Source organism: Oryctolagus cuniculus, chromosome 11 (genome assembly GCF_051225735.1).
Source record: "Oryctolagus cuniculus isolate XC-2025 breed Fujian yellow rabbit chromosome 11, ASM5122573v1, whole genome shotgun sequence".
In the NCBI taxonomy this organism is placed as follows: domain Eukaryota; kingdom Metazoa; phylum Chordata; class Mammalia; order Lagomorpha; family Leporidae; genus Oryctolagus; species Oryctolagus cuniculus.
This window is the reverse complement of record NC_142877.1, coordinates 85,438,587-85,464,009: the sequence shown is the minus strand read 5'-3', so window position 1 is coordinate 85,464,009 and position 25,423 is coordinate 85,438,587. Positions and strand designations below refer to the sequence as shown.

Below are 25,423 nucleotides of genomic sequence, written 5' to 3'. Positions count from 1 at the left end.
AAGGCCACATGCCCTGGAGGCACAGGGCTACAGCAAGCCCCCTCCTGGCAAGAAGCCAGGGCAAAGAAGAGTCCTAGGCTTTTAACCCACTTCCAAAGGGGAGTAGTTAATTAACCTGAATGGCTGGTGGGCACTCAGGTGTGGCCAGGTAGGGGCATGAGGTCACACAGGGGCGTGGTGAAGGCATGGTCTTCCAGCTCATAAACCCAATCGATTTTAACCTTTATGCCTGCCTACTTCATTTTGACTTATTAAAATAGTAGTAAGTTTATTTCCTTATTTCTGTGTCAAAGATAAGCATATACTCATAGTTAAAGCTATGAATCTCTCTCTCTCTCTCTCTCTCTTTTTTTTTTTAAGTGGGAGGTAAAATAGCAAGGTTTATTAGGGAAGGGACATCCATAAGGATGGATGGGCACCTCTCCAGACAGGGCCTGAGAGGGTGCCCAGTCGCTTGGACTGGGGGGGGGGAGGAGCAAGGTTACACGGTTGGGTGCAGAGATTACATCTGGCCAGACCAGGCGGGTGATTCAGCATAGAGGCAGAGTGCTGAGCGCGCAGTCCGGTTGAGGCTGGGGTTTTTAAGGAGATGGGTCTTGCTTCCCCACCTCTGCTCCTCTTGGAACAAAGGGCTTTTTGAATGTAAATAGAAAAACTTATCTGTTGAAGGACTTTATGGATGCAAATGTTATCAGACAGGAGGAAGGGTAGGCAGGATCCCCTAGAGAATTGGGATCCAGAGCAGGGTGTTTGAAATGCAGATACTGGACTGCACCTGGGAGATTGTGGAAGATTGTCAGGCAGAAGGGGTGGGGACCTCCACCTGGCAGGTTATCAGGTAGAAGGGGGCAGGGCAGGGCAGGATGTGAATACTGGGCTGCCCCTGAAACACCATCGGGATGACCTTGAGATGCAGCATATGCTGGACATAGATGTCTTATCTTTAGGCCTTTATGTCACATACACATAAGCTCATAACTGATTTCCTACCTAACATTCCCCCCTCAAGAGGCAATACCCAAAATTCTTCTTTGGGATTATGGATGGAGTTCTGTTTTCTGTAACTTCTTCAAAGCTGGCATGTGGGCGTCGAGGGGGATTTGGGTATTTCCTTTTGCTATCTGTCTTATGGTGTGCAACAGTGGCCTTGGAAAGACTGTCCTGCTCAGTCCAGAGGGCTGCTCAGGTCATCCAGTGGAATGGGCTGGAAGCCTTGTCTGATGACCATTTGGAGTTCGACAGATTTTAGTCTGTTAAAACGAACAAGGGCATTAAAAACACTTGGTGCAAAGAGAAGCATCAAGATTACAGAAGTTATTGGGCCAAGGAGAGGAAATAGCCAGGATTTCCATGACCAGATGTCAGGCCAGAAATCCCAGCCCTGCTTGGCCTGGTCCTGGAGCTGTTTGGTTTTGTCCAGGAAAAGTACGAATTTGGATTTGTACCTGTCTAGTCTGATTGACTCAGAGACAACATTCTTCCTGGAACATGACACAGATACCTCCTGGAGCAGCAGTTAGCATGTCCAATATTTCTTTCTTTCATAACCTTTTGTGACTTCCGCACACCTTCTTCAACTTACTTGAAACATTCCATCATTTCCATTCCAGTCTAGAGTAAACTAGCCATCAGGATTCTTACAAACCATGTCCTTTCCTTATTTAAAAAGCTCTTTCCTTTTTAACCCTTCTTACCAACAACACTCTTTCCTTCTAAACCTTTCTTACCAAGCACACATTTCTATACTTGTGATATTTTCCATGGAGCCTGGTTGGCTCTTTCTACCTTACCGGAAGACTGAGGTGTCCATGCAGAATGAAGATGCCTTACAAATCCCTTGTGTGATCTAGAGCTCTGGTTAAGGCAATCAGTTCTGCTAATTGAGCAAAAGTTTCTGGGGGCAGAGCATGCTTCAGTAACGTGCCATGCTGTAACTGTTGCATACCCTGAGAAGCAGGTCCTGTCTGACAAAACTGTTTCTGTCTGTGAACCAAACCTCATCTGCATTAGTCAGGGGGCTGTCTCTTGGGTCCCTTCTGCTGGCATAGATCAAGTCTATAGTCTCAGTACTGGAGTGGAGGGGACCACTTTCCCCTGGAACTGGCATTAAAGTAGCCGGGTTTAGAGTAGAGCAATGTCTTATTTTTACCTGAGAGTTTTTTAGAAGGAGGACCTGATATTTTAGTATTTTATTATCTGTGAGCCAGTGAGAGCCCTTTTGCTCTAATAAAGAATTTATTTGATGTGGGGTATAAAGGGTGATATCTTGTCCCACTGTAATTCTAGATACCTCCTCTGTCAGCAAGGCAGCTGCTGCCATTGTCTTTATGCAGTGAGGCCATCCTTGTGCAACCATGTCTAAGGTTTTAGAAAAGTAGCCCACAGGTTGCCTAACAGGTCCTGGAGCCTGAGTTAACCCTCCTAAGGTGACTCCCTGCCTCCAAGTGATATACAGCTGGGAGGGTGTCTCTGAGTTTGGCAGTCCTAGCACAGGGGCTTTAGTCATAGCATCCTTTAGCTGAGCAAAGGCTGTGGTTTGCTCTTTCCCCCAAAGGAGGGGGCTCTGCTTTGGCTGCCTGTAGAGAGCCTGGTTTAGGAACTGTGCTGTTTCCCTGTATCTAGGAACCTGATAGAGAAAATCGGGACTGCCTGAAGTTTGCAGAAGTAGGAATTTGCTGCATGGCCCGTATCCTCTCTGGGGCAGGTTTTCTCTCCCCAGGGGTGAGGGTAAGGGTTAAATAATTAACACTCTAATGGACTAGCAATGCTAGTCCATCCCCGCCCCCGGATACCCAGTAGGTAGTTTTGCTAGGAAGTTAAGCCAATGTACAAGACTAGAGTCTTGGGGTGGGAAAGGAGACAGACTAACAAATCATTCACATTTAACCATCTACATTATGGATTATTGTGCACCCCCCTCAGAGATAGGCCCTTTAAGTCCTCAGTGAGGACCTGTCCAAATAGGTGCAGGACTATTTGAGTTAGCTGTTACTGAAAGCACTGTTTTTAGGAACTGGCAGGGAGGGCTTTCTAAGCTTAATACTATTGGATAGACTTTTAAGGCCTGGCTGGGTGTGTGAGGCCCAGACCTATCCATGGGATGCTGGAAGAGAATTTGAAGAGATGTGAATCTCCTTTAAGGGAGGCACCCAGTTGACTTGCATTACATGGCTGGACTAGAAGGAGAGCTGAATAGGAGGCTGATAGAAATAGGTAACTTGCATTTCACTGACCCTAGGCCATCCCCTCAATAGCAGTGGCTGGAGCTGGAAGCTGGGCAGAGGCTGGGCAGAGCCAAAGGCTTTTTAGCTAGGAACCACAGGGTCTGCGGTTCTGAATCAGGAGTCCTTCAACACCCAGGGCAGTTCCGTGTCCAGTGGCCTTGCTCTTGGCAGAGCTGACAGAAGGCAGTTGCTGTCACAACAGCTGCTTGCCCAATGCCCTGGCTCCTTATATCAGAAACAGGTGCCATTTGGGGTGCACTGGCCTTGCTGGGTCTCCTTGACAGCATATCACCATGCAGAACAGTCATTGATTGGCCTGTTGCCTATCCTCTGCTGCTAGCTTGCTCCTCATTCTCCTGGTCTCTAATAAAGTAGACCAAGGAGGCAGCCTCTATGATGCCAGTCAAGGGGGTGCTCAACCCAACCCTGATTTTTGGAGATCTTTTTAATATCAGGGTGAGCTAGAAAAACTATGGTCATGGGCAAATTCTGACACTTAGTATTTTCCTGCGAGTTAAGACCGTGCCCGTGAGGAGAACTATGACCTTTTAGGTAAGATCAACTGTGGTGACCTGCTTGCATACTTTGAGGTCATCAGTGCAATTTCCTATCTATCCCTCAGTTTGGTTAAAAGGGGAGTTCTGCCCATTTACCGCGTACACTGAAAAATCGATCTAGCTGTCACATTATTTCATAGTTTAACCTCTTATTCTGGCTATGCTGTTTGGTCCTCTATACTGTGGCCAGGCATTATTACAGAAAAGGTCAGTCATCCCTTACATAAGGTCTGGGGATCAAACCGTACATCACAGTGGAGAGTCCTGCAGAACGGTAGTAACTTTCCTTCTGGAAGAGAAAAGAGGAGAAGTGAGGCAGCGAGTTGGATCTCTAGCCTGACTTCCTGGGCTTTCAGATTTAACTGGCAGTTTAACCAGTGCTTACTGCGTAGCCTGACTTAGAGGAGAAATTGTGGCAGAGGTCTCTGTCATCCTTTGGCTTTCGGATAATCACCGTGTAGCCAGTGGGTTATGGGCCTGGGTTTCCGGGTTTAACTAGTCTTACCGTGTAACCCGTAAGTTTAGGTTTTGGGCTTCTGGGCTTTCACCATGTAACCTGTGGACACTAGAGTTTTCATGGGCTCCTGGAACCCAGTTCTCTAGCATCTGCCGCATAATCATCTCCAATCGTCTCTAAGTCTGTTTTGGAATACTTTCTCCCTTTTGGCTAGACCTCCTGTTTGATCCACATTTGAACTAGCAATGCCTGGTTATTCAGCATTAGCTGGATGGAGACTTTGTCAGTCCCTCTTTAAAGAATCTGGCTTCTGAGCCAGAGACTGGAGCAGCTAGAAAGAAACATGTTTATAACTGAAGTTTAGCATCATTTCACACCTTGGCACCACTTTTAATCTAAACAGCCTGAGTGGTTATTATCTCTGCAAGATGAGAGATGTATCTTTTGACATCTCCAGGGGCCCTCTGGAGATACCAAAAGTCCAGAGAATTTAGAACTTTGATTTTCAGAAAGTCTGTTAAAGGTGCCAAGATAATTTAGAGTATCTGGTCAAAATAGAATTCCTTAACATCCTGAAATGATAGCCATTCATTTAGGGTGATTTTAACACTTTTAGACCAGATCTAATCATAATGATATTTAACAATGCTTTTCATCAATCTGAACTTAACAGAGACAGTAGAGTACACAATAGATTACTTTGGCAAAACATAAATTCTATGTCTCTTGTTGTTGAATAAACCAGAAATAAAAAACCTTGCACATAAGAGTTCACATAATTCAGAACTATTTAACAGAGTCAAAAATAGCTTACAGGACCTAACTCTAGAAACGGCAGAGTAACCAATTAAGCAGACACTGTTAAAATAGATGTTACAGTTTTTGCAAAAACAGATCCCAAGATTTATGATTTTGACCATTTCCAGATATTTACTAACATCAATGCACATTTTTTTAAAAATCCCATTGTTGTAACAGGAGATCAGATCAGGAGGTCAGTGTAATTTTGGCATTAGCACTCAACTTAAAGAAATCTCTGTAAGTAATACTTTAAAATCGTAAACATTTTAAAACTTTTCATGACTTGCTCACACCTTCTGAAACTTTACACTCGTAGTTACTTTTACATAGTCTTAAATTCTCATGTATGGACAACCTATGAGAATACATGCTAACAAACTCAAACAGTCTCTCTTATCGAATTTAAGATGTGGAAAGTACACATAATACATTTTCCCCAAGTTTTACTTAGCACTGATGCCTAGATGACTTAAGGCACTGAGTTATTAATGAATACCACACCATTATCTTAATTAAAAATCAAAATTACATTTCCATGCTTTTAAGTAACATAAGGATAACACCTCCTGGACAGCAAACACTAGTGCATGTTTACAACTTTGAAAAGATCTTCATCATTAAGAGAAACAAGTTTAAAGCATATCAAAGACATGTAAAACTGAGCAAGTGAGCCACTGAGTGGACCTAAGGCCATTTGCATTAATTCAATTCTCTGAACCAATCTGTATTGGCTTACTTTAGTTAACAACATAAAGGCTTGTATACACAGAATTTACTCTCATTTTCATAAGACCACTCTAGCTGGAAAGCAAAAACATGAATAAGACTGAGGTCTGACACGATTTACAACATTTTAATACATTTCACATAATCTGAATGGACTCAAACAGCTGTTACTTTAACAAATTTAGAGTCTCGTCCTTTGAGAGTTCCAGGGATCCGACTGGAAGCCCAAAGTTGGAAGACTCGATTTAGAATTTAAGCTGTCACAGAGTCAAACAGTTTAGCCAACAATTAGTACATTTCTGATCAGTTGGGTAATCACTCAAACATTAAAACAAATAATGTAAACAACTCTGCGTTGCAGTTTTCCCAATCAAGACCATAAAGGCAATAGAAAAAAACGCGAAACCTTCAAGACAGGTGAACGCTCTCAGATAAGTCAGAGACAGCAGCACAGAAAAGAACTAGTCATCAGCATATGAGCCCATTGCTTAGGTTTCCATTAACTGCAAAGAGAAAAACCCATCAGGTTGGAAAGGGTTAATGGCTTAAGGTTCTGGCTCCCCTAGGTAAGGCCAGCAGTAGTACTGAATTGGAAATTCCTCCAGGAGAGGAAAAAAGGCAGCCCTGGAGGGGGCGCTCTCCCTAGAGATATCTGGCTATGCCTGCCTGGGTGCAGCAGGCCACTTGGACTGGAATAGAGTGCATAGAAAAGCTGTGGTCCCCCATTTACAGGGAAGACTGCACACACCAGGCCTAGCAGGACTGGCCATGGGGTTGGGTAGGTGCGCCATTTCACCAAGAGTTCTGGGAACCTCCTATAATTCAACCAAAGCCAGATCAATCAGGACTACTGCAAACACTCAGTCAATTAAAACAGATAGTTAACTTTAGCTCGTTTCCAGATTCAGTCCTCAGGCAATCAAAGCTTAGCAACAGTAATAGTTCGCAAAAACTTTAAGATGTACCAGAGCTACCATAAGCTGCAAAGATGGAAAACTTTCTACCAGGTTGGAAAGGGTTAACAGGCAACAGCTTTTTCCCCTTTCTTAGGTGCAGAGACCTGTGGAATTTCCCTCTCCCTTTCTCCAGGCCAGCAGTATAAGAATGGAGATGAGGAGAGCAGAGCGAAGAGTGGGGGAGGGAGATGGAAAGCAACAGAGGACAAGATGTGAGTGACTGCCCTCACCTTCCCCTACGAATCTCAGCTGGAGGAGAGCACAGGGAAAGGCCCTGATGTCTGGGGGCTGAGTGGGGTTCGAAATCTCCTATCGCTCAAGATTGCCCACTACCTAGTTGTCCGAGTTTACCTGGAGGGCCAATATTAGCCTCCACCGAAGCTAGGCCCTGCTCGCGTAGCAATAGGCAGCGTGACCAGGCATCCCTCCAAGAGAGAGACCTGGTCCTCCAGTCACAGTCTGGCCGCCGGGAAGCCAAAGCAAGCTCAGGGGGTCTCTAGGCTCTCAGCCAACTGCCCTTCCTAATCGCCCTCCCTTACAATCCCTCTGGAGTTATGGCCATAGCTAAGCCATGGCGGGGGGGGGGGGGGAATCCACATTCTCGGAGAGCTGTGAGGTGCCAGACACTCAACGGTCACTTCCACAGATCCTGTCCCACTTGAGGGAAGGAATACTGACCTCTGATGTCTTCTCAAAGTCCCTTCGTGGTTGCCAAAAATGTTACCAGAGAAATTGCAGGGTTCTTGTCTTCGTGCAAGAAAGAATTCAGGCGTGAGACAGAGAGTAGTGGGAGGTAAAATAGCAAGGTTTATTAGGGAAGGGACATCCGTAAGGACAGATGGGCACCTCTCCAGACAGAGCCTGAGAGGGTGCCCAGTCGCTAGGACTGGGGGTGGGGGGAAGGAGCAAGGTTACATGGTTGGGTGCAGAGATTACACCTGGCCAGACCAGGCGGGCGACTCAGCATACAGGAAGAGGGCTGAGCACTGAATATCTCTTAGATTGATCTAATCATTGCATTTCACTGGTTCCCTTAACATAGTAACCAAATTATTTCTATCTTTGGTGTTTTAAAAATACATATACTTAAAATTTCCATTTATTCATTTATTTTAGAGACAAAGAGACAGACTGAAATCTCCCATCCACTGGTTTACTCCCCAAATGCCTACCATAGCTGGGGCTGGGCCAGGCCAAAACCAGGAGCCAGAAACCCCATCAGATCTTCCATATTGGTGGCATGGAATTCAACTACTTGGGCCATCACCTGCTGCCTTCCAGAGAGCACGTTAGCAGAAGGCTGGAATAGAGAGTGGAGACAGAACTTGAACCCAGGTACTCCAGCATGGGATGGAGGCATCATAACAGCATGGCCAAACATACATCCCCTTTGTTATCTTTTGAATTCAGATGAGATATTATAAATAAAAATACCTGTGATCCACCGTATTTAGTATATAAATTTTGTAGGTTTCATGAAACATTTATAACTGATAAAATACAATTATGGAGGGCCCAGCGCCATGGCTCATTGGTTAATCCTCCACCTGCGGCACCAGCATCCCATATGGGCACCGGGTTCTAGTCCCAGTTGCTCCTCTTCCAGTCCAGCTCTCTGCTGTGGCCCGGGAAGGCAGTGGAGGATGGCCCAGGTGCTTGGGTCCCTGAACCCAAATAGGAGACCAGGAAGAAGCACCTGGATCCTGGCTTTGGATCAGCATAGCACCAGCCGTAGCGGCCATTTGGGGGGTGACCCAATGGAAGGAAGACCTTTCTCTCTCTCTCCCCTCTCTCTCTGACTGTCTGTAACTCTACCTGTCAAATAAATAAAAATAAAAAATACAATTATGGAATAATGTTTTAATCAATCTTGTGAATAATATAAATTTCAAAGCATGACAACATAATGTCAGGAATATAAGACCTCTTTCATGATACTATTCATAATTATCTCTTGATAAAAGTTTGAAATTATCTGTTTTCATTTTTGAAGCATGGGAAAGCATTAAATACATTTAACCTTCCCTTTGTATTTAAGTCTGATTTTTGGAGCATGATGTCCTTCGCAATGCTTCTGTAGTCCCACTTCTTCCCTGCTGTTGCATGTTTAACTAAGGGGCCACGTCCCTTGTGCATTTCCCTTCTCCAGACACAAGACGCTAGTATGGCCATCCTCAGATCAACTATACCATTGCCCCTTAGCAAATGACTCAAAGTTCTTCCACCAATTGCCTTTCCTTATACTGACTCTGTTAAAAATGTACTGATTGCCTCTATGCACTGAACTACCTAATTTCTAGGCATGTGGAGCTAACATTCTAGAAAGGGAGATAGGGGAGTGAGAATCACATAACATGAAGGGAGAACTATTGTTTTACTTACTAGGCACCATAGGAACAGAACAATGGGACAAAATGCTTTTAAAAGGAACAGCGAAACATATTGATATTTTTAAAAAATGCATTGGCTCCAAGATACGAAAAGACAACTGCAAGATTAAAATAAATATTCACTTAAGTACCTACATAATTAACATGTATCACTGCAGTATGCCAATGATATGTTCATGGTGTTTCTGACTAGTAACTGGCCTTGGTGTAAATCCTGATGTTGTAGAGCCATTTTTACTTTTTGCTAAAACGTGAATAATCATAACATTGACCTTATGGGAAGTTTGTGACAAATGTATATAAAGTGTTCTAACTGTACCTGTCAATGAGTGCTCCAGAAAGTTAGTCACAATTAAATTCTGTCAACTTCTCAAATGTGGATGTATTTTATTGTCTGATAGAGAGCAATATCTGTTAAAATTGTCCAGGGTCTTGATGGATCTTAAAATGTCTCTGGGTGATTGCAGGGGTACGTGTGTTTTTGGTAGATGGAAGCTGGGATATGGGTTCTGCTTAGGGAGGCTAGAAGAGGAATGAAAGGGAAAGAGAAGGTTGAGCAGAGTCTGAATGTTCATAACACTCATGAGATTCCTTGTTTCAAGATCAGAGAACTAAAGTTAGGGATAGGGCACTAAATGAACTACAGCTTTGCTTATTTTTCAATGGGACAAATTGCCTTTCTATCATACTTTGGATCTATGCCTGCTAAGCTTTTTGCTCTGCTTTTCTTAACTTTTTCTCAGGCCATTTTTCTATTGTTTTTTCCTTAGGCACTTCTTCATTAATTTCTCTTGGATCCTTTCCAAGAATGTAAGATAATAGCAAAAAGTTTTTTTTTTTTTAAAAAAAAAGCTGGTTAATTGCTTAAACTATTTTTAATCACAATTGTTTTTACATAAACAACTCAGTAAAATGAATTGCAAATCTTGTAGAATGAAACCATGTCAAGTGCGGCACATGCTCACTTGGACTTACCCCCAATGGTAGAGTTCAAAACCTGCCAGGGGATTCCAATACAATTTCATCAAGGTGGCATGTACCAATGCCATCTCACTAGTCCAAGTGATCAGTTTCAGTTCATAATTGATCAAGATAGGATTAAGTGTCAAAGGGATCACATAAACAAGACTAGTGCCTGCTAATACTAACTGATATAATTAAAAAGGAGAGAATGATCCAACATGGGAAGCAGGACACACAGCAGACTCAGAATGGCAGATGTCCTAAATAGCACTCTGGCCTCAGAATCAGCCCTTAGGGCATTTCGATCTGGCTAAAAAGCCCATGAGAGTATTTCAGGCATGGAAAGCAAAATCACTCTGGCAAATAAATAAATAAAAAATACCTAAATGAAAGATCTCTGTGAGATCCCAGTGGAAAGAACGGGGTCATCAAAGAAGGAGGTACCTTTCTCTGAAGGGAGGTGAGAACTTCCACTTTGACTATGGCCTTGTCTAAATAAGATCAGAGTTTGAGAACTCAAGAGACGTCCATTGCCTTGGCAGCTCATGACAAGAGCCTCAGGTGATTACTGACATCATAAATAAGAGTTTCAATTGTTAAATTAATAATGGGAGTTACTGTGCACCTACTCCCCATGTAGGACCTCTGTCCTTAATGTGTTGTGCTATGTGAATTAACAGTAAAACTACTATTCAAACAGTACTCTATACTTTGTCTGTGTGGGTGCAGTCTGTTGAAATCTTTACTTAGTATATATTAAGTTGATCTTATGTATATAAAGATAATTGAAAGTGAATCTTGATGTGAATGGGATGGGAGCAGGAGCGGTAGATGGGATGGTTGCAGGTAGGAGGGAGGTTATGGGGGGAAAAAGCCACTATAATCCAAAAGTTGTACTTTGGAAATTTATATTTATTAAATATCCCGGCATCCCCTATCAGAGTGCCAGTTCAACTTCTGGCTGCTCTGCTTCTGATATGGCTTCCTGCTAATGCACTCCGGAAGGTGTGATGGCCAAAGTCCTCGGGTCCATGCTACCCACAAGGGGACTAAAGGGGGGCCCTGACTCCTGGCCTCCTGGATTCAGCTTGGCCCATCCCTTGCTGTTGAGGCCATTTGGGGAGTGAACCAACACGTGGAAAATCAGTCTGTCTTGCTCTACATTTCAAATAAATAAATAAATATTTTTAAAAAGAAAAATTCATAGTGAAAACGTCATACTAATACCTGTTTAATATTATCATATGAGATATAATAAAGGTTTACAAATAGAGGTTTTTGAGTCAAACAATATTAATTTCTATTCAGTTCTATTCAATTCAGGTTCTGTCTCTAAATTCCCCTTTATCTCTGGATGTAAATTTCCCCATTTATAAAATTTATAGTGCCTGCTGCACAGTTTAATATAAAAACTGAAGGAGAAAACTTGTGAAATATTAAGTAGCATTCTTTAAAAAAGAGATTTTTGTTTTATTTATTTCAAAGGCAGAATTACAAAGAGAGGAAGAGACAGATCTTCTATCTACTGGTTCACTCCTCAAATAGCTGCAATGGCTAGGGCTGAGCCAGACCAAAGCCAGTAGCCAGGAGTTTCTTCTGGGTCCCCCTTGGGAGTTCAAGGGCTCAAGTACTTGGGCCATCTACCTCTGGTTTCCAAGGAGAACTAGCAGGCAGCAGCCCAGACTTGAACCAGCACTCATATGGGATGCTGGCATCATAGGCAGCAGTTTAACCCACTATGCCATAATGTGACCCCTGAATAGTATTCTTGAAACACATTCAATCAAGAAATATTCATGGCTTGCTTCCTTTCTTTCTAAAGGAGATTCTGACTACGCATTAGCATCAAGTATATTTAATTTGTTTCAAAGTTGGTTATAGACAAAGAGACAGGAAGAAACTGTGATCCACTGTGACCACCAATCACTCTTCCCCCAGATATCATCAAGATGACAATGTGGTGCTAATGAGTGCACCTTACAACTCTGAGGCTTCACCAGAAACCACAGTACAATACACTTGGGTGACTGCTTTTCATATTCCACAGGCATAGGTAGTGCCTCCTTTGCGTCTCCTCCTAACTCCCATTGGGATTCCTACCTTCCTTTGGGCACTAATCAAATGTTGGGGAAAGTCCTGAACATAGATAATTTTTCTGCTGGAAAGGAATGCTTCCATTAGCAGAATCCTCTCCATTTTCTCTCCCTGCTCTTTTCCCAGTGGGAACTGGGACAAAGAACTGAGCATGGACAACCTCAGGTCCTACTTTTCCTTTTGGGAGCCATCTACTTGTAGGGAGCATAAATTCTGCTTTGTTCTTCCAAGCACCAAGATTTTTAGAAATAGACAAAAAGGAGAGGCCAAAATTGCCTTGGCTTTTCAGTGTCTTTGTGCTTCTATATTAACTTTAGGATTGTTTACTTCTTTTCTGCAAATAATGCCATCGAGATTTTGAAACAGGTTGTAATGAATCTGTATATCACTTTTAGTAGTGTGAACATTTTAACGAGTGTTCCAATCCAGGGACACAAGGATATCTTCCCATTTATTTGTGTTTTCTTTAATTTCCTACACCATTGTGGTAAAATTATCAGGGTACAACTTTTTCATGTCTTCGGTCATTTCTTCCAAAGTATTTTATTCTTTTTGTTCCTTTTGCGATTGGTTAAGTGTGTTCCTAAGTGTCTTATCCTTCCTGTTGCCATTGTGAATAGGATTTCTTAAATTTTCAGTTTATTTATTGTTGGTATATAAATTACAGCTGAGTTTTGTATGTGATTTTGTATCCTAGAACTTTGCTGAATTTATTACATTATTTTCTGGAAAATGCAGTGTTTTCCACATGAAGGTACTTCAAAATATTATGAAAGTACATAAAATGAAAAAATATACATGGTTTCCAATTTTTTTCAATAAATAAAATTTTTCTTTTAATTCTATTTTTCCACAAATGCTTTGATATATCCTTATATCTGATAATTTTGTCTGCATACATAATTTTATTTCTTCTATTCAAGTATGATACCCTGCATTTCTTTTTCTTGTTTAATTTCTCCAGTTAAGACTTCCAGTACCACATTGAATAGAACAGTAAGAGGGAGTGGGCTCACTATTGCAATGATGTAAGTTCCTTTTATAGCTATTTTGGTAGTTTTTAAAATATTCATGAATTGATGCGGTATTTTATCAAAGTTTTTTCTGTGCATATTGAGATAATCTTGTGTGTGTGTGTGTGTGTGTGTGTGTGCCTTTCATTCCATTAGGGTGATATTTCCCATTGATGATTTGTGTTTGTTTGTTTTTTTTATACTTTTTTTTTGACAGGCAGAGTGGACAGTGAGAGAGAGAGACAGAGAGAAAGGTCTTCCTTTGCCGTTGGTTCACCCTCCAATGGCTGCCACGGCTGGCACGCTGCAGCCGGCGCACCACGCTGACCCGAAGGCAGGAGCCAGGTACTTATCCTGCTCTCCCATGTGGGTGCAGGGCCCAAGCACTTGGGCCATCCTCCACTGCACTCCCTGGCCACAGCAGAGAGCTGGCCTGGAAGAGGGGCAACCAGGACAGAATCTGGCGCCCCGACCGGGACTAGAACCCCGTGTGCCAGCGCTGCAAGGTGGAGGATTAGGCTAGTGAGCCACGGCGCCGGCCCGATTTGTGTTTGTTAAACAGTCCTTGCATCCCAAGGATAAGTCCTACTTAATCATGGTGTATGGTCATTGTTAATGTCCTGTTGAATTTGTTTTGTTAATAGTTTATTGAAAATTTTTCCATTCATGTTCATTAGGAATATTGGCCTAAAGCTTTCTTTTCTTGTGACACCTTTGTCTGGCTGTGGTATTAGAGGTATGTATTAGTTATATGCTGACCTTATGAAATAAGATTGGAAGTATTTCCTCTTTTTTATTTTTTGGAAGATCTTAAGGATTGGTATTAATTCTTTGAACATGGTAGAATGGTAGAATTCACCTGTGAAGTCATCTGTTCCTGGGCTTTTCTTTGCTATGAGGCCTAGATTGGTGATTCATTCTCCTTAGTTGTCATTAGTTTGTTCCGTCTTTTTATTTCTTCTTGATTCAGATTTGGTATATTTTGAGGAAATTATCCATTTCTCCTAGGTAATGGAATTTACTGTCATATAGCCCTTTCAATATCTGAGGTAACTGATCTAACCTTTTCTTCATTTCTTATTTATTTGAATATTCATTTAAATTTATTCAAATTTTTTATTAGTTTAGCTAAAGGTTTGGCAATTTTGTTTATGGTTACCAAGATTTTTTTCTATTCTCGGTTTCATTTTTATATGCTCTAATCTTCATTATTTTCTTCCTTTTTCTAACTTTGTTTTACTCCACTCTTCTTTCCCTGATTCCTAAGTTGTAAAGTTGTAACATCAGTTTAAAAAAAGCTTCAGTTTTTTTGTAAGTACTTATTGCTTATACATTTTTTTAACTACTGCTTTGCTGTATCCCAAGAGTTCTGGAATAGTATGTTTTCATTTTTGTTGAGATATTTTTAAAGCGTATTTTTTATTTCTTCTTCGATCTAATGGTTATTCAAGAATATGTTGTTTATTTTCCATGTACTTGTGAATTTTCCCACTTTTTTACTATTGTTGAGTTCCAATGTCATTTCATATAATCAGAAAGGATACTTCTCAAATTATGTGGTGTTGGGTTGGATTCATATTTAATGATTGCATCCTTTTTGGTTATGTATGTTTTAAATCTATACTTTAAGTTTTATTGATCTAAAGAATTAAGTTACACATACAGGAACAATTGGTGTTCATACTAGTACATATATATGTATATCATACATACATAAATATGTGAAAACAGCGGCTTCTCTTAGAGACATGTTATCTCTCGTGTTAAAGCAGAGAAATAACTTGATTAGATGAGTAAAGTAGCTAAGGGTCTTTTGCCTGGCACATGCTACTTCTAGGAATTAATTTTTCTCAGAAATCAAGAAATTAGAGTATCTTGAAAATGATCAGCCCTTGTCCTGACTGTTGATGTACAATGTAATACTTTATCCATTTTAGTATTTTTTTATTTTGTTTTGTTCTAGTACTATTGGTTGAACTCTGTAATTAACACACAGTTATTATTAGGTGTTTAAATTTTAACTCAAAAGTGATCCCTGTTAAATATAAGAGTGGGAATAAGAGAGGGAGGAGGTGTACAATTTGGGACATGCTCAATCAGACTTGCCCCAAATGGTGGAGTTAGAATCGTGCCAGGGGATTCCAATACAATCCCATCAAGGTGGCATGTACCAATGCCATATCACTAGTCCAAGTGATCAATTTCAGTTCACAATTGATCATACTGATAGGTCTAAGAGTCAAAGGGATCACACAAACAAGACTAGTATCTGCTAATACTAACTGATAGAATCAAAAAGGGAGAGAATGATCCATCATGGGAAGCAGGATACACAGCAGACTCATAGAATGGCAGATGTCCTAAACAGCACTCTGGCCTCAGAATCAGCCCTTAAGGCATTCGGATATGGCTAAAGAGCCCATGAGAGTATTTCAGGCATGGAAAGACAAGACACTCTGGCAAAACAAACAAACAAACAAACAAAAAACAAAAAAAAAACAACAAAAAAAAAACAAAACAAAAACAAACAAACCTAAATGAAAGATCTGTGTGAGTGAGATCCCAGTGGAAAGAACGGGCCATCAAAGAAGGAGGTACCTTTCCCTGAAGGGAGGAGAGAACTTCCACTAACTTCCACTTTGACTATGACTGTGTCGGAATAAGATCGAAGTCGGCGAACTCAAAAGGCACTGGGCAGGAAAGGTCAAGGTCTGGCCTTAGACAGATGTTGATCTTATGGAGAATTCCTCCTGGGTAAGAATATTCAATTTATAGACATGAAAGTGGTTAAGATTTGTTTGAAAAAAATAGTGGTGTTAGTAGGTCCAGAGATTACTCATTTCCTATTTCTTATTATGAATGATCCTCACTGTACTAAGTTTATCAAAAATTGTTAAATAAATGTCAATCCAAAAAGCAAAATAAAAATGAAAAGGAGATCTGAGATCCTGTAAATGATGCTAGTTTCACATTGGTTAGAGAAAGAAAACATCCATTTAAGCAGCAGACTCAACTTCCTGCAAAGAATTGGGAGGTGGCTGAGGTAGAAAAATTTGTACAAGAGAAATGCTATTTGTGGTCAGGACATTAAAAATCTGAGAAAAATTCATCTCTTGTGAGCACACAGCAGAGATGTAGTCTACCCCAGATTCCCAGAGGCATAAACTACAGAAGCCTCAAGTAAATTTTTAAATTTTGAATCCATTGTGGGAGACTTTTCTGCTGAAATAAATGTGTAGACAAGGAGGAAACATTCCCAGTATCCAGGTTTCCTTGGTTTAAGCATCTCCAAAGCAAGGATTACCAAAGTGTTGTGCACAAGACTGAGTGGCTCACTAGGCTAATCCTCCACCTGTGGCGCTGGCACGGGGCGCCAGATTCTGTCCTGGTTGCTCCTCTTCCAGTCCAGCTCTCTGCTGTGGCCAGGGAGGGCAGTGGAGGATGGCCCAAGTGCTTGGGCCCTGCACCCCATGGGAGACCAGGAGAAGCACCTGGCTCCTGCCTTCGGATCAGCGTGGTGCACTGGCCGCAGTGCACAGGCCGCTGCGGCCATTGAGGGGTGAACCAATGGAAAAGGAAGACCTTTCTCTCTGTCTCTCTCTCACTGTCCACTCTGCCTGTCAAAAAAAATATTGAAATACAACATATAGTAGAGACTATGTCACTATGAACATAGTTCACACAAAAGGCAGAATTGGAGCGCCAGAAATGCTAAAATCAATGAGTAAATGTAAATTAAGATATCTGAGTATTAAAGATGGGGAAATGATGCTTCAATTTATGATCCAATAAGTGGGGCTACCACTACTATGCTTTGTAAAAGGCAATGATTAAAATATGGTCCCTGAGAAAACCAAGTTCATGGTCGGATCTTCCTGCCAGTTGTGGTGTCACCGTAGTGTCAAAGCTAGCCTCCTGATGTGAAATTTTTCCAAATACTTTTAAGGACCTAATTCTTAGAATTTGGACAGCTGACTTTAGACTAGCTAGTACCTTAATGAGGCTGGCATCCAAAAGGTCTCTGTCTCTGCTCCTTGTCCCACAAGTGATTGGGTTTCTGTGGTGGTTTTGATAACAATTAAGAATGGGTTTGGGAGAACTGCATAAAGCCTGGACCTTCGCTTATTTCTAATGAGTCCAGAATTATTGAACTATTCCGTCTCCTATTAGCCTTTGGATCTTCCTTTCTGCACTGAAGGGCTTCTTCAGTTCTAGGGAGAGAGTACAATCACGTGCTGTTAAAACAAACAACCCCCAGAGAACCATACTGGCTGAAACAGAGTGAAAAAGATGTTGGGGAAGATGAATGCTTGGCTTTATTGAAATTTCAATTCCTAAGTACAAGTGAGTTTGCTTTTAAATTTTAATTCCTTTTAAATTTAACTTGCAGATTTCATACCTTTAATTCTTTGGAAATTTGTTTACAAGGAAAGACAATATTTGAGTTCTGAGTTTGTGTCTTTAGACTATAATTTTCAGCAGGATTTAATCTCTGCAATTTAACTTTCCCCAGGAAATTCATAATAGGAGAGGTTTATATTGAATTCAGGTCATCTCGGTATTGTCAGCAATTTTATTGTATGCTGTCTTTTTATTGCATTGTTGGATTTTTGATTCGTTGATTGGAAAGCATAGTTTAACATAACGTGGGACAAACTATTGAGCTAAGAATTCATTTCCTTTCATAGAGAAGGAATGTCCTTAGTTACTGAATTAATCTATTGTTCTGACAGATCTCATAAGTTCAAAGGGCCAAATGTACCCTGGCTGCAGGCACTCCTGCCTCACTCTCAATGGTGCAGTGGTGTCCTTACAACTGATGGGTGACAACAGTCACTTGAACTTCAAAACAGCCTTTGTTTTTATCAGTTCCTCCCCTGGAAATAGCCACACACCTTCAAGATGTGATTCATCACAGACTCAAGCCTCAGTACTTACTCTGTACTCACTCCTTAAATACACTGTACTTACTCCTCGCCTCATACATCCATCTATGAGGAGGCACATCCATTTCTGCAACACGTGCAGCAAGAACACTTCAGACTGTTGGTCACTCTTCCACAATAGGGTGGACTGACTTGGCAAACTGGATAATTTGAGAACAGGATCTATAGCTCATGTTCTTCTTGAATCTCTTCTCTTCTTGAATTTTTTTTAATGTAAAGAGAACAATTTCATGCATTTCATAGATAAAATTCTAAGCAGATAACCATACTTCTCTCCCTCCCTTTCTCCATCAATCCCCCTTCTTCCTTCCTTTTCTTATTTTTTACAGTAGCATAATTTATAGTCACAGGTTTAATGCACCACTAACTACAATATTCAACAACAACAACAACAAAAAAAAGAGGAAGACCACTGTTCCACAGGAATATAGACAAGGGCTATAAACAATAATCAAATCATAAGGTATCAGCTTCACTCTTAGACATTTTTAAATCTCATCTTAGGAGCTCAGTGTTCATATATCTTCTCCTGCACAGGTTAAGTTTTTTGGAGTCAGTCCCTTACAACACCCACAAACCCTACACAGGTGCATTGCATTGTCCTAGAACTGCCAATGACCAAGTAGCTAAAATTTCAAACTGTGGTGTTCCAGGTATGGAAGAACACTGTTGCAACACACATCATATCCTGCAACGTCACATTTATCAGTAAGAAAAACTGGCTAGGTATTGAGCAGAAACAACATGGTATGACCACAACAGTTGTTAAACTAACAAAGTTTCTGTATATGCTTTATAAATAGTGTGTTGGTAACCACAGTGAGTTAGGATTGTCTTTAATAATATAAATAAAATTATAAGCTAAATAATTCAAACGATAGGTCATGCTGCTCTCCTAGTGGTATCTGAAAGTTTCTTGCTGCCAGTTCAGTTGAAGTCAGTACAGACATGGTAGCTGTGTTGCAAAGCTTTGTGAAGTACTCTATGGCGATCTCTGTTGCCTTCATGTTAGTGGCTACTGCTTCTAAGTAGTCTAATTTTTACTTGGGTTTTATTGTTAGTGTGTTGCAATTTGTGTATAAATTTAAAGTGTCTAGCATTTTGATATATTGGAATTCAACAATTTTTACTAAAATAACTTAAGTGAATACATGAATTTAAGAGACTCCACAAAGTTTAAATTTAATGTGAAATTTGCATTTTATAAATCTAAATTCTCTAAATCTATAAGAGAATCAAGGAGAAATGATATTAATATTAAATGACCACTGAAACTATAATCTAAATTAAAAATACAGATTGTCTGAACATTTATCAAAAGAACATACACAAATAGCCATTAAGTATAGGAAAAAAAGTTTACCATCTGTGGGGAGCAACTCGGACTAGACTAAGTTACTGGAATTAAGACTTATTCTATGCATCTGCTCTCCCACAATATGGCGCTGAGAAGGGAGAAACAGCTTCTACACAGCTGCCTCCAGTTCAACCAATAAACTGTAGGACCTGCTCCTGATTGGAGGAGAGCAGCGTACTCGGCGTGTGGGTAGCAGAGTTGGGATTGGTGGAAGAGGACTATAAAGGAGGAGAGAGACAACATGCACCAGGAACATCTATCTGAAGGAACACCTGTGCAGCCCCCGAGAGAGCCGGCCGGCGGTGTGCCGCTCCCCCGCGGAAGTGAGGAAGGTGGCAGGGGGAACCGCCCTTCCACGGAGGTGGAAGGGACGGTAGCCAACCCGGGAAGAACCAGGAGCAAACCCGGGGAGGGCCGAGCAGACAAAAGAACAGTGCAGGGTCCTGTGTCGTTCCTCCACGAAGACGGGGAGCGACAACCATCACTAATCATCAAGGAAATGCAGATCAATACCACAATGAGGTATCACCTCATCCCAGTTAGAATGTTTGTAATCAAATATCATATGTTTCTCTGATATATGGTAGTTAATATAAAATACAAAAAAACATATAGGAACAAAACAGAGATCTTGTGATTTGATTGTTGTTTTTAAGCTTTTTTTTTATACTCCTGTGGAATTGTGGTTTTTAGACTTTTTAATTTGTTGAATATTACAGTTGTGCATTAAGCCTTTGATTATAAACTCAAATTATATATTTGCAAAAATTAAAGAAAAAGAAAGGAAGGAAGAGGAGGGATTGAAGGAGGGGACTGTGTGACAGAGGAGGAGGGAAGGCATTATGGTTATCGTCTTAGAACTGTGCCTATGAAATCTATTCTTTGTTAGTAAAAATCCTTAAAAAATGTAAAAACTGATAAACAGCAAGGATGTGGAGACAGGAAAATTTTTACACACTGTTGGTGAGAATGTAAATTAGTAAAGCCATTGTAGAAAATGGTATGGAAGTTCCTCAAAAATTTAAAATATAACTACCATATAACCCAGTAGTCCTTTTATTGGGCATATATCCCAAAGAAATGAAATTATATATTAAAGAGATAATTGTACATTCCTGTTTATTATAGCAACATTCATGATAAATAAGCTATGGCATCCATAGTGGTATCCATCAACAGCAGAAAGGATTTTTAAAATGTCACACACCAAATAGCATTTTCAGATTGATAATTAGGTCTCTTAGTAGCTCACATTGTGGATTATATTTCAACATGAATTTTGGTGGAACCATTCATACTATTGCACCTTTGCAGTTGAGTTGACAGATACTTCACTTCCAGCATCCCTCAAATTTAGCACTCACGAGCAATTCCTAAATCTCCCACGCTGGAGGCAGTGTTTTGAATTTTTTTCCTCTGGAAGTTGAGGATGTAAAGAAGTGAGAATTGCACAGGATGAGCTCTGTCCTGATGGCACCAGTGGCGGAAACCCCATCCAACTCTCAGAAACAGTGGTGGCAGAAGTTCTGTAAGGAGCAGCGGAGTGCAGCTCTTGTGTTGTCACTGTGAGCAGCACGGTAAAACGTGGCACTGTACCCAGTTAAAGGGTGGAGGCTCATGGCTTCCTCATGAGGCTAATACTGCGCTACACTGTTGGTCCTGGGTTTGGAATCTGGTTTTCAGTTTTCCTGGTGAATGTGTGAAACACTCAATACCCTTTATTGAATTTGTTTTCTGATCAAATTACCTAGTGTTCCTATTCTTTTCAAAATGCTTACACTAACCTAACAATTTGATCACATTTTCCACTCTCCAGCTTCCAAATCTGGTGTTTTTTTTTTTGTTTTTTTTTTTTTGTTTTTTTTTTTTTTTTTGGTGCTGTTCTTGTTTTGGCCTGGTATGCACGCTTCATCAAACCTACCTGTTAAAGATGTCTTTCACCATAATATCTCTCATTTCCTCAAAAAGTGAGCTTTGCTTTTCTACACTGGCCCCTCTTCTTTTTATAAAAATGTTTTGTACTCACCACACTTTACCTTAAAATAGAATTACGTGTTGTGTATTATATTATCCTTAGAATCTATTACCTAATGTCAAATGTCTTTAAGGGCATTGTAGTGAGTTCAATGGAACTGCCTAGAGATAAGTCCATGTGCTAATCCTTGAAAACAATGAATGTGAACTTATTTGGGGGGGAAAAAGTTTATGAGGTAATTATGTTGAGTATCTCATGACACTGTACCCCATTTAATTTGCCCCTGCATTGAATTACTCTCTCATCCTGAGACCGGAACTTGGAGTAAACAAGCATGGGACTCCCATTCCCATCCCCCACAGCACCAGCACCCCCAACCAGGAGGTCGTACATGCAGTGAACACAAAGCCTTCACCCCACAACTGGAACTGGAAGATCCCCTGCCTTTACTCCTTCAGGGAACCCCAGAATTGAGTCCCCGACTGCCTTTCTGTGTCTTGGTTGGGGGCTATATAACAACTCCAACTGGTTTGGGGGTTGTTCATGACAAAAGCTTGCAGCTGTACCTTGTCTTTTATAGCTTGGGAGACTCTAAAATATGTGTTGGGTTCCTAACACCGTTTCCATTGTGCTGCTGCCATGTCCCCAATCCCCCAACTCCAGTGCTGCAATGTGAACCTCTCAGCATCCTTCAGTGCTCCACGAAGTAAGGTCCAGCTGTGTCCTCAATAATCCTAAGACTTGTCAAGCTTCCCTTTTTGAGATGGGCAATTGCTCTTACACTGTTGCACATTCTACCTCACTCTGACTAATGAATAAACACAGTACTATGAGCACTCCAAGTATCTTAGGTTTTTGAGATTATCAAAACCTCTTATCATTCAAAAAATCCTGGCTTATATAATAGGAAGACTTGCTTTTAACACTATTGGCTTATATCACAGATTTCTTAAGAAGTCTAATTTGAATCAGGGAGATAAACAATACTTTTTTCTCTGTGGTAGTTTTTTTTGGCCCTGAAGCATTCATAGGCCAAGCTATTGGGCTGCCTGGATGGTGGGAGAAGGCTAATTGATATAAGCACTCATAAGGAAAAAAACTAAAGTTAGCTTATATTAAAATATTAACCACAGTACTTTGTAGAAAGATCATAGAAAGAAGGCTATGTGAATGACTTCTCTCTTTAACGTATTTTTATTTTTCAACTATGTATAAAATTATTCTGGAAATCAACCCCTAGTAAGACTGCTCTTACAAATCACTGAAATGCAACAAGAACTAGCTTATTTACAAAAAAGAGAAGAAGGGAGGGGACAATGGAGAAAGAGAGACAAAGACAGATTAATTATAAAGTCACTTTCCTATCTCGGTTTATCCAAGGACAAAAATGGTCTTCAGAGGTGACTGAAACCAGACATGTTCATACCATCAGATTACCGGTATGCCAGAAGCCTACCAGCTCAGCAGTGTCAATTGTTAAATTCAGAAATCTGTGAGCTTGTTACCAAACACGTTTTATATTTTACTATTAGCTATGCTCTTAATATGATTTACCACATTTATTATATTTTTGCATAGGCAATACTGTATAATGGTGTGCTACTGGGAACTCTTTCCCACCTCTGTGCAGGGACATCATATTTTTTTTTTTTTTTTTTTGACAGGCAGAGTGGACAGTGAGAGAGAGACAGAGAGAGAAAGGTCTTCCTTTGCCGCTGGTTCACCCTCCAATGGCCGCCGCTGCAGCCGGCGCACCGCGCTGATCCTGGCAGGAGCCAGGAGCCAGGTGCTTTTCCTGGTCTCCCCTGGGGTGCAGGGCCCAAGCACCTGGGCCATCCTCCACTGCACTCCCTGGCCATAGCAGAGAGCTGGCCTGGAAGAGGGGCAACCGGGACAGAATCCGGCGCCCCAACCGGGACTAGAACCCGGTGTGCCGGCGCCGCAAGGTGGAGGATTAGCCTAGTGAGCCACGGCGCCGGCTGGGACATCATATTAACTGTTAGATATGGTAGAAGAATTGATACCCTCAACACTGGCAAATGCTACCATCAGGCTGTTATGAAAATCTGGTCCTTGTCAATGGTGTGGAATCAGAATAATGGACAACTTTGGAGAATAAAGGACAGAGAAAGTGTAACAATCTACCAGTGCACGAGGAGGACAGAGAATAGTGTCTGAAGAACTGCCGGCCTCCTGATGGAGGGAGGTTCAGGGTTTTTAAGGAGTTCGGAAGGCAAAGCTGTACTTGGGAAGGCAGGACTGACGGATTGTCAGGAACAGGAGTAAACAGCTAGTCACAAAAACTGGCTGTGGGTCTGATAACAGGGTGTTTCATAAATCATGAATGGCAGCGCAGTTTCTGGAGAAACTTGCTGAAGGGGAACTGATGGCTTGATCTGTTTTTTTTTTTTTAAATGATTATTTTATTTTAAATTTAATTAGCTTCTAACAGATTCAATGTGATTTGCAGATACAGTTCTAAGAACATTATAATATTCCCTTTCTCCCGACCTTTTTCCTTCTCCCTTTCTAATTTTTGAGATAATATATTTTAAATGTTTAATACTTCAAATAAGTTTAACCAAATATAAAAAGCACCACATATACTTGATAAATAAATAAAAATAAATAAATAAGCATCAAATATGCTTAATACTTCACCAAATAAGAAGTTTAACAAGTAAAAAGCAAAAAATCCTAGTTAGGTGGGCATATAGGCAGTGAGTAGAACACCACAGGGTGTTTTGTACGGGCAAGTAGCTACAAAACGTTATCGAGGTTTTTTGATAAGAGGATCTAGTGTTCCCTGCGCATGGACCTAGTGGCGGTGATGTGACTGAATTCACCAACAAGGTAGGAATCGTAGGTGAACACCAGACCCACTATGGCATCCCCCTCTGGAAAATGGTGAAAAACTCGAAATCAGCCAGCACACCAAGTACCCTTGCTCCTGCTGTGGTAAAACCAAGAGGAAGAGATGAGGTATAGGAACCTGGAGCTGTGGCTTCTGCATGGCAACGGTAGCTGGTGGTGCCTGAACACGCAGCACTCCCGCCGTCACAGTACCGTCTGCAGTCAGAAGACTGAAGGAACTGACAGACCAGTGCAGGCGCCGTCATCTGAGACATCCCCGGCCTAGAATGGGCTAATTTATGTAACAAAATTGCTTGGGTTTATCGTGTTAATTAGATAGTATTTGCATTGTGTTGATGCTGAAATGGGTTATCATAATCCAATCTTTTCAGTAGTCAGCTGATAGGCTAATGGCATAAGACCATAAAAGCCTTATTAGGTTAGATGTTTGTCTTAGGCTTTATCGTTCTATTCCTGCCACTTGGTCTTTTTTGAGATATATTGGCATAGATTATATCTAAAGTTTGGTTTTAAAATCAGTAATATATAATTTAACTCTTCTAAAGGTGTAAGATATAAACTGCTGAAATCTTTACTTGATATATACTAAACTGATCTTCTGTATATAAAGATGATTGAAAATGAATTTTTTTTTTTGACAGGCAGAGTGGACAGTGAGAGAGACAGAAAGGTCTTCCTTTGCCTTTGGTTCACCCTCCAATGGCCGCCGCGGCCTGCGCGCTGCAGCCGACGCACCGCGCTGATCCAATGGCAGGGCCCAAGGACTTAGGCCATCCTCCACTGCACTCCCTGGCCACAGCAGAGAGCTGGCCTGGAAGAGGGGCAACCGGGACAGAATCCAGCACTCCGACCAGGACTAGAACCCGGTGTGCCAGCGCCGCAAGGCGGAGGATTAGCCTAGTGAGCCAAGGCGCCAGCTGAAAATGAATCTTGATGTGAATGGGATGGGAGAGGGAGCAGGAGATGGGAGGGTTGCAGGTGGGAGGGAAGTTATGGGGGGGAGGGGAAGCCACTGTAATCCAAAAGTTGTACTTTGGAAATTTATATTTATTAAATAAAAGTTAAAAGAATATATACTAAGCATATAAAT

At 41.2% G+C, this 25,423-nt stretch overlaps 1 pseudogene; it reads left to right on the top strand.

Annotated features, from left to right (window-relative positions):
- LOC127490925 (large ribosomal subunit protein eL43 pseudogene) overlaps positions 1–24,608 on the top strand; it is an 86,336-nt pseudogene extending 61,728 nt beyond the window's left edge.
- The last annotated feature ends 815 nt before the right edge of the window (positions 24,609–25,423 follow it).